We start from the raw sequence: 15,498 nt of genomic DNA, 5'->3' as shown, positions 1-15,498 counted from the left end.
CACTCCCCGCCTCCTAGCCACAGGTGTTTTAATTATAGTAGGTCCAATACCCCTCCACAGAAAGAGAGAATTTGAGTCCAAGAAGAGGTTTCACATGTACCCATTCAGATGGAGACGTTTATTCTCAGTGAGGTAGGTCAAGCGTAGGACCTCGTATAAGAGAGATGCCGTAAAGTGGCTACGAGGTACACATAAATATGGCCATTTTTATGCGCTAAAAGCTCTCATTTTTCATGTTTCTAGTGCAGTGGTGCAGTTCAAATTTCGTGTTTTCAAGTTTGCATGTTTTGGCGCTGCAGTGTGCTGCCCTTTTTACTTAACTATATACGAGTTGGCGACTCTGGGTTCAGCACCTGTTCACACTCAGTCTATGTTTGGATGTGCAGGTCAGGTTTTTGAAATGTATTCTTTAGCCTTCTGATCGTGCACTCCCCGCCTCCTAGCCACAGGTGATTTAATTATTGTAGGTCCAATACCCCTCCACAGAAAGAGAGAATTTGAGTCCAAGAAGAGGTTTCACATGTACCCATTCAGATGGAGACGTTTATTCTCGGTGAGGTAGGTCAAGCGTAGGACCTCGTATAAGAGAGATGCCGTAAAGTGGCTACGAGGTACACATAAATATGGCCATTTTTATGCGCTAAAAGCTCTCATTTTTCATGTTTCTAGTGTAGTGGTGCAGTTCAAATTTCGTGTTTTCAAGTTTGCATGTTTTGGCGCTGCAGTGTGCTGCCCTTTTTACTTAACTATATACGAGTTGGCGACTCTGGGTTCAGCACCTGTTCACACTCAGTCTATGTTTGGATGTGCAGGTCAGGTTTTTGAAATGTATTCTTTAGCCTTCTGATCGTGCACTCCCCGCCTCCTAGCCACAGGTGTTTTAATTATAGTAGGTCCAATACCCCTCCACAGAAAGAGAGAATTTGAGTCCAAGAAGAGGTTTCACATGTACCCATTCAGATGGAGACGTTTATTCTCGGTGAGGTAGGTCAAGCGTAGGACCTCGTATAAGAGAGATGCCGTAAAGTGGCTACGAGGTACACATAAATATGGCCATTTTTATGCGCTAAAAGCTCTCATTTTTCATGTTTCTAGTGCAGTGGTGCAGTTCAAATTTCGTGTTTTCAAGTTTGCATGTTTTGGCGCTGCAGTGTGCTGCCCTTTTTACTTAACTATATACGAGTTGGCGACTCTGGGTTCAGCACCTGTTCACACTCAGTCTATGTTTGGATGTGCAGGTCAGGTTTTTGAAATGTATTCTTTAGCCTTCTGATCGTGCACTCCCCGCCTCCTAGCCACAGGTGTTTTAATTATAGTAGGTCCAATACCCCTCCACAGAAAGAGAGAATTTGAGTCCAAGAAGAGGTTTCACATGTATCCATTCAGATGGAGACGTTTATTCTCAGTGAGGTAGGTCAAGCGTAGGACCTCGTATAAGAGAGATGCCGTAAAGTGGCTACGAGGTACACATAAATATGGCCATTTTTATGCGCTAAAAGCTCTCATTTTTCATGTTTCTAGTGCAGTGGTGCAGTTCAAATTTCGTGTTTTCAAGTTTGCATGTTTTGGCGCTGCAGTGTGCTGCCCTTTTTACTTAACTATATACGAGTTGGCGACTCTGGGTTCAGCACCTGTTCACACTCAGTCTATGTTTGGATGTGCAGGTCAGGTTTTTGAAATGTATTCTTTAGCCTTCTGATCGTGCACTCCCCGCCTCCTAGCCACAGGTGATTTAATTATTGTAGGTCCAATACCCCTCCACAGAAAGAGAGAATTTGAGTCCAAGAAGAGGTTTCACATGTACCCATTCAGATGGAGACGTTTATTCTCGGTGAGGTAGGTCAAGCGTAGGACCTCGTATAAGAGAGATGCCGTAAAGTGGCTACGAGGTACACATAAATATGGCCATTTTTATGCGCTAAAAGCTCTCATTTTTCATGTTTCTAGTGTAGTGGTGCAGTTCAAATTTCGTGTTTTCAAGTTTGCATGTTTTGGCGCTGCAGTGTGCTGCCCTTTTTACTTAACTATATACGAGTTGGCGACTCTGGGTTCAGCACCTGTTCACACTCAGTCTATGTTTGGATGTGCAGGTCAGGTTTTTGAAATGTATTCTTTAGCCTTCTGATCGTGCACTCCCCGCCTCCTAGCCACAGGTGTTTTAATTATAGTAGGTCCAATACCCCTCCACAGAAAGAGAGAATTTGAGTCCAAGAAGAGGTTTCACATGTACCCATTCAGATGGAGACGTTTATTCTCGGTGAGGTAGGTCAAGCGTAGGACCTCGTATAAGAGAGATGCCGTAAAGTGGCTACGAGGTACACATAAATATGGCCATTTTTATGCGCTAAAAGCTCTCATTTTTCATGTTTCTAGTGCAGTGGTGCAGTTCAAATTTCGTGTTTTCAAGTTTGCATGTTTTGGCGCTGCAGTGTGCTGCCCTTTTTACTTAACTATATACGAGTTGGCGACTCTGGGTTCAGCACCTGTTCACACTCAGTCTATGTTTGGATGTGCAGGTCAGGTTTTTGAAATGTATTCTTTAGCCTTCTGATCGTGCACTCCCCGCCTCCTAGCCACAGGTGTTTTAATTATAGTAGGTCCAATACCCCTCCACAGAAAGAGAGAATTTGAGTCCAAGAAGAGGTTTCACATGTACCCATTCAGATGGAGACGTTTATTCTCGGTGAGGTAGGTCAAGCGTAGGACCTCGTATAAGAGAGATGCCGTAAAGTGGCTACGAGGTACACATAAATATGGCCATTTTTATGCGCTAAAAGCTCTCATTTTTCATGTTTCTAGTGCAGTGGTGCAGTTCAAATTTCGTGTTTTCAAGTTTGCATGTTTTGGCGCTGCAGTGTGCTGCCCTTTTTACTTAACTATATACGAGTTGGCGACTCTGGGTTCAGCACCTGTTCACACTCAGTCTATGTTTGGATGTGCAGGTCAGGTTTTTGAAATGTATTCTTTAGCCTTCTGATCGTGCACTCCCCGCCTCCTAGCCACAGGTGATTTAATTATTGTAGGTCCAATACCCCTCCACAGAAAGAGAGAATTTGAGTCCAAGAAGAGGTTTCACATGTACCCATTCAGATGGAGACGTTTATTCTCGGTGAGGTAGGTCAAGCGTAGGACCTCGTATAAGAGAGATGCCGTAAAGTGGCTACGAGGTACACATAAATATGGCCATTTTTATGCGCTAAAAGCTCTCATTTTTCATGTTTCTAGTGTAGTGGTGCAGTTCAAATTTCGTGTTTTCAAGTTTGCATGTTTTGGCGCTGCAGTGTGCTGCCCTTTTTACTTAACTATATACGAGTTGGCGACTCTGGGTTCAGCACCTGTTCACACTCAGTCTATGTTTGGATGTGCAGGTCAGGTTTTTGAAATGTATTCTTTAGCCTTCTGATCGTGCACTCCCCGCCTCCTAGCCACAGGTGTTTTAATTATAGTAGGTCCAATACCCCTCCACAGAAAGAGAGAATTTGAGTCCAAGAAGAGGTTTCACATGTACCCATTCAGATGGAGACGTTTATTCTCGGTGAGGTAGGTCAAGCGTAGGACCTCGTATAAGAGAGATGCCGTAAAGTGGCTACGAGGTACACATAAATATGGCCATTTTTATGCGCTAAAAGCTCTCATTTTTCATGTTTCTAGTGCAGTGGTGCAGTTCAAATTTCGTGTTTTCAAGTTTGCATGTTTTGGCGCTGCAGTGTGCTGCCCTTTTTACTTAACTATATACGAGTTGGCGACTCTGGGTTCAGCACCTGTTCACACTCAGTCTATGTTTGGATGTGCAGGTCAGGTTTTTGAAATGTATTCTTTAGCCTTCTGATCGTGCACTCCCCGCCTCCTAGCCACAGGTGTTTTAATTATAGTAGGTCCAATACCCCTCCACAGAAAGAGAGAATTTGAGTCCAAGAAGAGGTTTCACATGTACCCATTCAGATGGAGACGTTTATTCTCGGTGAGGTAGGTCAAGCGTAGGACCTCGTATAAGAGAGATGCCGTAAAGTGGCTACGAGGTACACATAAATATGGCCATTTTTATGCGCTAAAAGCTCTCATTTTTCATGTTTCTAGTGCAGTGGTGCAGTTCAAATTTCGTGTTTTCAAGTTTGCATGTTTTGGCGCTGCAGTGTGCTGCCCTTTTTACTTAACTATATACGAGTTGGCGACTCTGGGTTCAGCACCTGTTCACACTCAGTCTATGTTTGGATGTGCAGGTCAGGTTTTTGAAATGTATTCTTTAGCCTTCTGATCGTGCACTCCCCGCCTCCTAGCCACAGGTGTTTTAATTATAGTAGGTCCAATACCCCTCCACAGAAAGAGAGAATTTGAGTCCAAGAAGAGGTTTCACATGTACCCATTCAGATGGAGACGTTTATTCTCGGTGAGGTACGTCAAGCGTAGGACCTCGTATAAGAGAGATGCCGTAAAGTGGCTACGAGGTACACATAAATATGGCCATTTTTATGCGCTAAAAGCTCTCATTTTTCATGTTTCTAGTGCAGTGGTGCAGTTCAAATTTCGTGTTTTCAAGTTTGCATGTTTTGGCGCTGCAGTGTGCTGCCCTTTTTACTTAACTATATACGAGTTGGCGACTCTGGGTTCAGCACCTGTTCACACTCAGTCTATGTTTGGATGTGCAGGTCAGGTTTTTGAAATGTATTCTTTAGCCTTCTGATCGTGCACTCCCCGCCTCCTAGCCACAGGTGTTTTAATTATAGTAGGTCCAATACCCCTCCACAGAAAGAGAGAATTTGAGTCCAAGAAGAGGTTTCACATGTACCCATTCAGATGGAGACGTTTATTCTCGGTGAGGTAGGTCAAGCGTAGGACCTTGTATAAGAGAGATGCCGTAAAGTGGCTACGAGGTACACATAAATATGGCCATTTTTATGCGCTAAAAGCTCTCATTTTTCATGTTTCTAGTGCAGTGGTGCAGTTCAAATTTCGTGTTTTCAAGTTTGCATGTTTTGGCGCTGCAGTGTGCTGCCCTTTTTACTTAACTATATACGAGTTGGCGACTCTGGGTTCAGCACCTGTTCACACTCAGTCTATGTTTGGATGTGCTTGTCAGGTTTTTGAAATGTATTCTTTAGCCTTCTGATCGTGCACTCCCCGCCTCCTAGCCACAGGTGTTTTAATTATAGTAGGTCCAATACCCCTCCACAGAAAGAGAGAATTTGAGTCCAAGAAGAGGTTTCACATGTACCCATTCAGATGGAGACGTTTATTCTCGGTGAGGTAGGTCAAGCGTAGGACCTTGTATAAGAGAGATGCCGTAAAGTGGCTACGAGGTACACATAAATATGGCCATTTTTATGCGCTAAAAGCTCTCATTTTTCATGTTTCTAGTGCAGTGGTGCAGTTCAAATTTCGTGTTTTCAAGTTTGCATGTTTTGGCGCTGCAGTGTGCTGCCCTTTTTACTTAACTATATACGAGTTGGCGACTCTGGGTTCAGCACCTGTTCACACTCAGTCTATGTTTGGATGTGCAGGTCAGGTTTTTGAAATGTATTCTTTAGCCTTCTGATCGTGCACTCCCCGCCTCCTAGCCACAGGTGTTTTAATTATAGTAGGTCCAATACCCCTCCACAGAAAGAGAGGATTTGAGTCCAAGAAGAGGTTTCACATGTACCCATTCAGATGGAGACGTTTATTCTCGGTGAGGTAGGTCAAGCGTAGGACCTCGTATAAGAGAGATGCCGTAAAGTGGCTACGAGGTACACATAAATATGGCCATTTTTATGCGCTAAAAGCTCTCATTTTTCATGTTTCTAGTGCAGTGGTGCAGTTCAAATTTCGTGTTTTCAAGTTTGCATGTTTTGGCGCTGCAGTGTGCTGCCCTTTTTACTTAACTATATACGAGTTGGCGACTCTGGGTTCAGCACCTGTTCACACTCAGTCTATGTTTGGATGTGCAGGTCAGGTTTTTGAAATGTATTCTTTAGCCTTCTGATCGTGCACTCCCCGCCTCCTAGCCACAGGTGTTTTAATTATAGTAGGTCCAATACCCCTCCACAGAAAGAGAGAATTTGAGTCCAAGAAGAGGTTTCACATGTACCCATTCAGATGGAGACGTTTATTCTCGGTGAGGTAGGTCAAGCGTAGGACCTCGTATAAGAGAGATGCCGTAAAGTGGCTACGAGGTACACATAAATATGGCAATTTTTATGCGCTAAAAGCTCTCATTTTTCATGTTTCTAGTGCAGTGGTGCAGTTCAAATTTCGTGTTTTCAAGTTTGCATGTTTTGGCGCTGCAGTGTGCTGCCCTTTTTACTTAACTATATACGAGTTGGCGACTCTGGGTTCAGCACCTGTTCACACTCAGTCTATGTTTGGATGTGCAGGTCAGGTTTTTGAAATGTATTCTTTAGCCTTCTGATCGTGCACTCCCCGCCTCCTAGCCACAGGTGTTTTAATTATAGTAGGTCCAATACCCCTCCACAGAAAGAGAGAATTTGAGTCCAAGAAGAGGTTTCACATGTACCCATTCAGATGGAGACGTTTATTCTCGGTGAGGTAGGTCAAGCGTAGGACCTCGTATAAGAGAGATGCCGTAAAGTGGCTACGAGGTACACATAAATATGGCCATTTTTATGCGCTAAAAGCTCTCATTTTTCATGTTTCTAGTGCAGTGGTGCAGTTCAAATTTCGTGTTTTCAAGTTTGCATGTTTTGGCACTGCAGTGTGCTGCCCTTTTTACTTAACTATATACGAGTTTGCGACTCTGGGTTCAGCACCTGTTCACACTCAGTCTATGTTTGGATGTGCAGGTCAGGTTTTTGAAATGTATTCTTTAGCCTTCTGATCGTGCACTCCCCGCCTCCTAGCCACAGGTGTTTTAATTATAGTAGGTCCAATACCCCTCCACAGAAAGAGAGAATTTGAGTCCAAGAAGAGGTTTCACATGTACCCATTCAGATGGAGACGTTTATTCTCGGTGAGGTAGGTCAAGCGTAGGACCTCGTATAAGAGAGATGCCGTAAAGTGGCTACGAGGTACACATAAATATGGCCATTTTTATGCGCTAAAAGCTCTCATTTTTCATGTTTCTAGTGCAGTGGTGCAGTTCAAATTTCGTGTTTTCAAGTTTGCATGTTTTGGCGCTGCAGTGTGCTGCCCTTTATACTTAACTATATACGAGTTGGCGACTCTGGGTTCAGCACCTGTTCACACTCAGTCTATGTTTGGATGTGCAGGTCAGGTTTTTGAAATGTATTCTTTAGCCTTCTGATCGTGCACTCCCCGCCTCCTAGCCACAGGTGTTTTAATTATAGTAGGTCCAATACCCCTCCACAGAAAGAGAGAATTTGAGTCCAAGAAGAGGTTTCACATGTACCCATTCAGATGGAGACGTTTATTCTCGGTGAGGTAGGTCAAGCGTAGGACCTCGTATAAGAGAGATGCCGTAAAGTGGCTACGAGGTACACATAAATATGGCCATTTTTATGCGCTAAAAGCTCTCATTTTTCATGTTTCTAGTGCAGTGGTGCAGTTCAAATTTCGTGTTTTCAAGTTTGCATGTTTTGGCGCTGCAGTGTGCTGCCCTTTTTACTTAACTATATACGAGTTGGCGACTCTGGGTTCAGCACCTGTTCACACTCAGTCTATGTTTGGATGTGCAGGTCAGGTTTTTGAAATGTATTCTTTAGCCTTCTGATCGTGCACTCCCCGCCTCCTAGCCACAGGTGTTTTAATTATAGTAGGTCCAATACCCCTCCACAGAAAGAGAGAATTTGAGTCCAAGAAGAGGTTTCACATGTACCCATTCAGATGGAGACGTTTATTCTCGGTGAGGTAGGTCAAGCGTAGGACCTCGTATAAGAGAGATGCCGTAAAGTGGCTACGAGGTACACATAAATATGGCAATTTTTATGCGCTAAAAGCTCTCATTTTTCATGTTTCTAGTGCAGTGGTGCAGTTCAAATTTCGTGTTTTCAAGTTTGCATGTTTTGGCGCTGCAGTGTGCTGCCCTTTTTACTTAACTATATACGAGTTGGCGACTTTGGGTTCAGCACCTGTTCACACTCAGTCTATGTTTGGATGTGCAGGTCAGGTTTTTGAAATGTATTCTTTAGCCTTCTGATCGTGCACTCCCCGCCTCCTAGCCACAGGTGTTTTAATTATAGTAGGTCCAATACCCCTCCACAGAAAGAGAGAATTTGAGTCCAAGAAGAGGTTTCACATGTACCCATTCAGATGGAGACGTTTATTCTCGGTGAGGTAGGTCAAGCGTAGGACCTCGTATAAGAGAGATGCCGTAAAGTGGCTACGAGGTACACATAAATATGACCATTTTTATGCGCTAAAAGCTCTCATTTTTCATGTTTCTAGTGCAGTGGTGCAGTTCAAATTTCGTGTTTTCAAGTTTGCATGTTTTGGCGTTGCAGTGTGCTGCCCTTTTTACTTAACTATATACGAGTTGGCGACTCTGGGTTCAGCACCTGTTCACACTCAGTCTATGTTTGGATGTGCAGGTCAGGTTTTTGAAATGTATTCTTTAGCCTTCTGATCGTGCACTCCCCGCCTCCTAGCCACAGGTGTTTTAATTATAGTAGGTCCAATACCCCTCCACAGAATGAGAGGATTTGAGTCCAAGAAGAGGTTTCACATGTACCCATTCAGATGGAGACGTTTATTCTCGGTGAGGTAGGTCAAGCGTAGGACCTCGTATAAGAGAGATGCCGTAAAGTGGCTACGAGGTACACATAAATATGGCCATTTTTATGCGCTAAAAGCTCTCATTTTTCATGTTTCTAGTGCAGTGGTGCAGTTCAAATTTCGTGTTTTCAAGTTTGCATGTTTTGGTGCTGCAGTGTGCTGCCCTTTTTACTTAATTTCTGCAAAGATAAGTCCTGGCTTTGTTTTTGCTGTCCACCTGCTGTGGACTTTAATAGTTCTGTGCATGTTCATGTTTTTGTCTTGTCCAGTTTTGTCTGTGAAGGATTTTTTGCAGCCTGGCTATTTCTCTGGAGATGCAGATATACCCCCATGTCTTTAGTCAGATGTGGTGATTCGTATCTTCTGTGGTGGATATTTTCTAGCATTTTTATACTGACCGCATAGTACTCTGTTCTTTTCTTTCTTTTTAGCTAGTATAGCCTCCTATGCTAAAATCTGATTTCATATCTGCGTATGTTATTTTCTTCTCCTCTCACAGTCAATATTTGTGGGGGGCTCTCTATCCTTTGGGGATTTTCTCTGAGGCAAGATAGGTTTCCTGTTTCTGTCTTTAGGGGTAGTTAGATCTTAGGCTGTGCCGAGGGGTCTAGGGAGTGTTAGGTACCCCCCACCGCTACTTCTAGTTGCGCTGCTAGGTTCAGGGTTTGCGGTCAGTACAGGGACCACCTTCTCCAGAGTGCGTCTTATGCTGCTCCTAGGCCACCAGATCATAACAGAGGGCATAAATCAGCACTGATATTGAGGATGAGAGTAAATTGTTGTTGTTGTTGGGTCATGGCTGGGAGTCCGGCTGGTCAGTGTCAAAAATGGACAAGTTTGTGGCGGGGTTATCGTTTGGCTTTAAAGTCAGAGGAGTGTCAGATGCAACCAAATCCTTTTTGGTGCGGCAAGTGGTAAGAGGAATAAAGAGTGGTAAGAGGTCAGTAGACGGCAGGCGGCCTGTTTCGTATGAAGTGTTGCTAGTTATTGGACGAAAATTATCGGTCATATGCTCTTCTGCTTGGGAAATCGATTTGTTTAATGCCGCATTTTCTTTGGCGTTTTTTGGCGCTTTCCGCTTAGGAGAGCTAATTAGTCCATCCAGGTTCATAAAAGGGGGCTTGTTGAGAGAAGACATGGATGTCTATGATGATAGGTTGGTGGTGTTCCTTTGTTCCTCAAAAAACAGACGTGAGTGGTAGAGGTTGTAAGGTGGTATTGTTCGAGGTTCGTGGTTCCCCCTTATATCCGGTGTTTTGTTTAAAAAATTTTATGAAGCGTGGGGGGTCATTAAGCGAACCATTGTTGGTTCATGCCGATGGTTCTTTTTTGTTTGTTGATTGATTGTTTGATGTTGTTTGAAGGAGGGGGGTTTATCAGCCACTGAATATAATGGCCATTCTTTCAGGATCGGGGCAGCAACAGAAGCTGCTAGGTTGGGTTTACAGGAGGATGTGATAAAGAAAATTGGACGCTGGGAATCTGAGAGATTCAGGTCTTATGTCCGGCCAAACCTGATTTGAGTTGTTTGTCTTCCCTCCCTTTTCTGTTTCAGACCATCATCAGCGGTTAATTTGGATTATGGGACACTCATTCGTCTTCTGGGCAGCACTGAGGGCAGCGGTGCACCCGTCAGGGCACCAATTGGGCTTTCCGCAGGAATCAGCAACCTTACGGTGGATTGGTAAAAGAGGGATGGTTTGGGGTCAGTTTTTGCCCGAATTTCACCGTTTCGTTCGTTTGGATCGGGTTCCTGACATAGTTGTCATACATTTAGGAGGGAATGATCTAGCTAAGAGGCCTTGCAGAGAGTTGATAAGAGATATCCAGTTTGAAATGCTGAGGTTGTGGGCGATGTTTCCTAAAGTGGTGGTAGTTTGGTCCAATATTATCCCGAGAAAGGTCTGGCGTGGTGCAAGATCAGTGGTGGGGGTGAATAAAGCGAGGATTAAGTTGAATAAAGCGGTTTCTCGTTTTATGGGAAGGAATGGCATGTGGATCTGGAATCCGGTGAGGGAGGTTATTGGAGAGCAGATGGTGTACATTTGAATGCAGTGGGCACAGATATGTGGTGCTTGGCCATTCAGGAAGGCATCGAGACAGCTTTAAAAGTGTGGGGGGACATGAATGTTTAAGAGGTCAGAACATTCATGTTGGTGGCGTGGGGGGAAGGTCCTCGAAGTTGGTGAAGATGGAAATGGTGGATTGGTAGGGGGGATCTCACCAGGTCCTGGACTCCCCTAAGGAATTTCGGTTGGATGGGGTCTGTTCAATCCTATGGAAGGGTTAATCAAGGGACCGTCAATTGTTTAGTGGTTCAGACAGGTTGGTTATCATCTGCCCCCGAGCTGGTGCTTAGCGGCTGGGGGTAAGACTTGACCTGGGGCCACGGTGGCCTGTTGTATACTTACGATTATGCATTTGGGGCTTTGAGGACCACACCCCCCTTTTTGGACTTTATTGTTAAATCGTTTTGTTAAATGTTAATAAAAGGCTGCTGTGGCCATTTAATCCAATTTCAGTGTAAAGTTTTTATTCAACAATGGTCACCGCAACAGGTACTTGAGAAAAAGTTTGGAGAAAGGGGGTTGGTTGGCGAGAAGGTTAAGTTAACATCTAAGCTACTGTGACTCACGGATACCCTAATGTCAAGTGAGGCCGTACTGGGCCACTGGCCCTTCAAGGGGAGGCCGACATGGCAAGGAGACATGGGATAATAAGGAGCGTTTTGTGCAGAGGGTAAATAGGGGGTTAATGTGAATGCAGTGGTGATGAGGTCACTGATGGGGAGGTGACAGAGGGATTTGAAAAAGGCGGGCTTATAAAGGGGGGGTAGCCATATCGGTGAATCAACCAGTCAGGTACTCACCAGACAGAAACAGCTATCACCCACCCTCCCTGTCTTTTTTAGTTACAGTTTAGATCATGCTGGTGTGGAGGTTGAGATGGCTAGAGTCGATTTGGCTGGGTATGTACACTTTGCTAGCAAATTTCATTATCATGTCATGGCAGCGTGGCGTGAGGGGAAGGTCCTTGAAGTTGGTGGAAATGGAAATGGCGGATTGGTAAAGGGGAGATCTCACAAGCTCCTGGACTCCCCTAAGGAATTTCGGTTGGACGGGGTCAGTTCAATCCTATGGAAGGGTTAATCAAGGGACCCGTCAAGTGTTTAGTGGTTCAGACAGGTTGGTTATCATCTGCCCCCGAGCTGGTGCTTAGCGGCTGGGGGTAAGACTTGACTTGGGGCGACGGTGGGCTGTTGGATACTTGCGATTAGGCGTTTGGGGCTTTGAGGACCACACCCCCCTTTTTGGACTTTATTGTTAAATCGTTTTGTTAAATGTTAATAAAAGGCTGCTGTGGCCATTTAATCCAATTTCAGTGCGAAGTTTTTATTCAACAATGGTCACCGCAACAGGTACTTGAGAAAGAGTTTGGAGAAAGGGGGTTGGTTGGCGAGAAGGTTAAGTTAACATCTAAGCTACTGTGACTCACGGACACCCTAATGTCATCGGGGAGGCTCTCTGTGCTGCTCCGACCCTGGCCCTCACTGTAGCTCCTCATCAGGACATCAGACCGTGTATCTATCACTATACTGTGCTGAACTCTGTATCTAATCCTCTCCTGTGTGATACTGTCTGCTGAGCTTTGTATCTAATCCTATCCTGTGTGATACTATGCTGAGCCGTGTATCTAATCCTGTCCTGTGTGATACTATGCTGAGCCGTGTATGTAATCCTGTCCTGTGTGATACTGACTGCTGAGCCGTGTATCTAATCCTGTCCTGTGTGATACTGACTGCTGAGCCGTGTATCTAATCCTATCCTGTATGATACTGTCTGCTGGGCTGTGTATCTAATCCTATCCTGTGTGATACTATGCTGAGCTGTGTATCTAATCCTATGCTGTGTGATACTGTCTGCTGAGCCGTGTATCTAATCCTTTACTGTGAGATACTGTGCTGACCTGTGTGTCTAATCCTCCTGTGGAATACTGTCTGCTGAGCCGTGTATCTAATCCTATCCTGTATGATACTGTCTGCTATGCCGTGTATCTAATCCTATCCTGTTTGATACTATGCTGAGCCATGTATCTAATCCTATACTATGTGATACTGTCTGCTGAGCCGTGTATCTAATCCTTTACTGTGAGATACTGTGCTGACCTGTGTGTCTAATCCTCCTGTGGAATACTGACTGCTGAGCCGTGTATCTAATCCTATCCTGTGTGATACTGTCTGCTGAGCCATGTATCTAATCCTATCCTGTTGTCCAAAAAAATGAAGGCAGCACTCCAATAGAAAAAATAAAAGTGATTTATTGGCCCATGTGCACATGGGCCAATAAATCACTTTTATTTTTTCTATTGGAGTGCTGCCTTCATTTTTTTGGACAGTAGTATGAGGTTTAGTATATGCCTGGAAGGATTTTTTGCACCCTTTGTTTTCTTTTGGTGCTGCTTTTTGTTTTCTTTTTCTAATCCTCTCCTGTGTGATACTGTCTGGTGAACCGTGTTTCTAATCCTCTCCTATGCACTCCTCTCCCCCCTGCATGTCTTTCCCCATTGCACACACAACTCAATGTGTGCGATAACAGGAGCTGCGGGGGTCATGCTGTATTATGGCATTATGTGAGATCTATATGATGGTATTATGTGATCTGTATGGTGGTATTATGCTTGATCAGTATTGAGAGAATTATATGGTGGTATTGTGTGTGATCTATATGGCGGTATTATGTGAGAAAAGGAAAAATATGCGGCACTCACCCGTCTTTATGCTGAGCATTCGTGTTCTTTATTGGGATAAAGTAGTAGAATGATTATACATCCATTAAAACATCAGGTACATGTGAGGGTGCGGTATTGGAGAAAGGATAGGTCCTTTCTCCAATACCGCACCCTCACATGTACCTGATGTTTTAATGGATGTGTAATCATTCTACTACTTTATCCCAATAAAGAACACGAATGCTCAGCATAAAGACGGGTGAGAGCCGCATATTTTTCCTTTTTTTGCTTGGATTTATACTCCGCTATATGCTTGCTATGCAGAGCACCTTATACCCATCAGCTTCGTGACACCTGCAGTTCGGATTTTCATTAGAGTCTTATTCCATGAGAACTAGTTTGTCTCTAGTGCCGTTCATTTCATTTTTCGTTTATCGGTATTATGTGAGATCTATGTGGCGGCATTGTGAGAAGTATGTGGCGGTATTGTGTGATCTATATGGCGGTATTATGTGTGATCTGTATGGCTGTATGTGAGAACACTGGCGGTATTATGTGTGATCTATATGGTGGTATTATGTGAGCACTGTATGACAGTATTGTGTGATCTATTTGATAGTATTGTGTGTGATCTATATGGCGGTATTATGTGTGATCTGTATGGCGGTATTATGTGAGAACACTATGGCAGTATTATCTTCAGAAAGGGGACCCATTCTATAGTGGTCCTGGCTGAGCAGCTGCACACGGGTCTGGGGTAATAGAGGGGGCAGCATGACCTCCAGTTAGGTGCAGTCAGGGCTGGTGAGGCAGCTGAAGAGAGGAGTCTCACTTTTAGGCCGGGGACACACACAACGTATTAAAAAACGGTCCGTTTTTGACGGACGAGAATCGCACAAATGTTACCAAAACAGTGATTTGTGTGCAGTGCGAGGATACGATTTTCTCGCAACAAATGATCCGTTTGACATCCGTGTGACATCCGTATGGCATCCGTATGGCGAGATTTTCTTGCAGGCTTGCAAAATGGACATATAACGGATTTTCCCGTCTCCCATGACAGCACACCTGAGAGAGGGATCCGCCCAGTCGGGACAGGAAACCTACCGAAACAAAAGGGCGGTACCTCTCCCTCGCTTCAGTTGGGATTCCTGTCCTGACGGGAACCCTTGTGCTGAACCACGGCGGTACTTTTTTGTTTTTATTTTTTCGTTGATAGAAGATCCTCTTACCCACTCCCGTCCCGGCACTTGAAGAGCAGGCAGGACGCCTGTATGTCGGCCTTCGGGACGCTGGTAGCGCCGTCCGCAGATCCTTCGGGCTCTTGCGCACGTGCGGGCGTCGGTCCAGCGCAGTCCGGATCTCTGGAGCCATTCTGCGGCTGCCACGCCGCTCTCTCCCCCTCTGCTGGAGCGACTTCCAGGTGCGCGGCTGGCATTCAGTGCAGAGCACGCTGGGTATGGGCGTGCCTGCGTGATGTCAGAGAGGCGCGCCGGATCCAAGATGGCGGCGCCCATGGATTGAAACGCCGGTAATTATGTGAGCTCTCCGGCGGTGTCCTGGAGGGGGAGAGGAGCAAGAATTGTTACCGAAGGAGGCGGGGAGCGCTGTGGAACGACCCCTTATTAAGGGGGTGGCTGCAATAGATCGCTGCTCATTCCCATACAGTTTCCAGAGATGGAGGGTATGGAGCAGCAGCAGCAGCAGCTATTACAGCAGCAGCAGCAGCAGCAAGAGCCCTTACCAGGCGACACATCTGCTCGTCATCATCCTAAGAAGAATAGCCACTCAAGTGGAAGGAGCAGCAATCATCCTAGTCGGACGTCTCAGGACTCTTCGACATCCAGGAGGAATGTTCCCCGTGCTCCCAGTCCGCCTCGGAATCCGGTACCCTTTATGGTCAGCGGGTGGTGAGTGATCTACGTGAATGTCACCCTGGTGGTAATGGGCTACATTTTCTGTTTACTTGGCAGGCGCCGAGGAAGGCTAGTTCCAAGACAAAGAATAAAGAATGTGCCCTCTGTAATGTCCCATTGGCAGTTCAGTGGCAGAAAAGTCTTTGTATAGATTGTATTCAAAAGACTATCCAGGAAGAGACCCCTGACT

Source organism: Ranitomeya imitator, chromosome 1, assembly GCF_032444005.1.
Source record: "Ranitomeya imitator isolate aRanImi1 chromosome 1, aRanImi1.pri, whole genome shotgun sequence".
Lineage (NCBI taxonomy): Eukaryota > Metazoa > Chordata > Amphibia > Anura > Dendrobatidae > Ranitomeya > Ranitomeya imitator.
Note: the sequence above shows the minus strand (reverse complement) of the source record.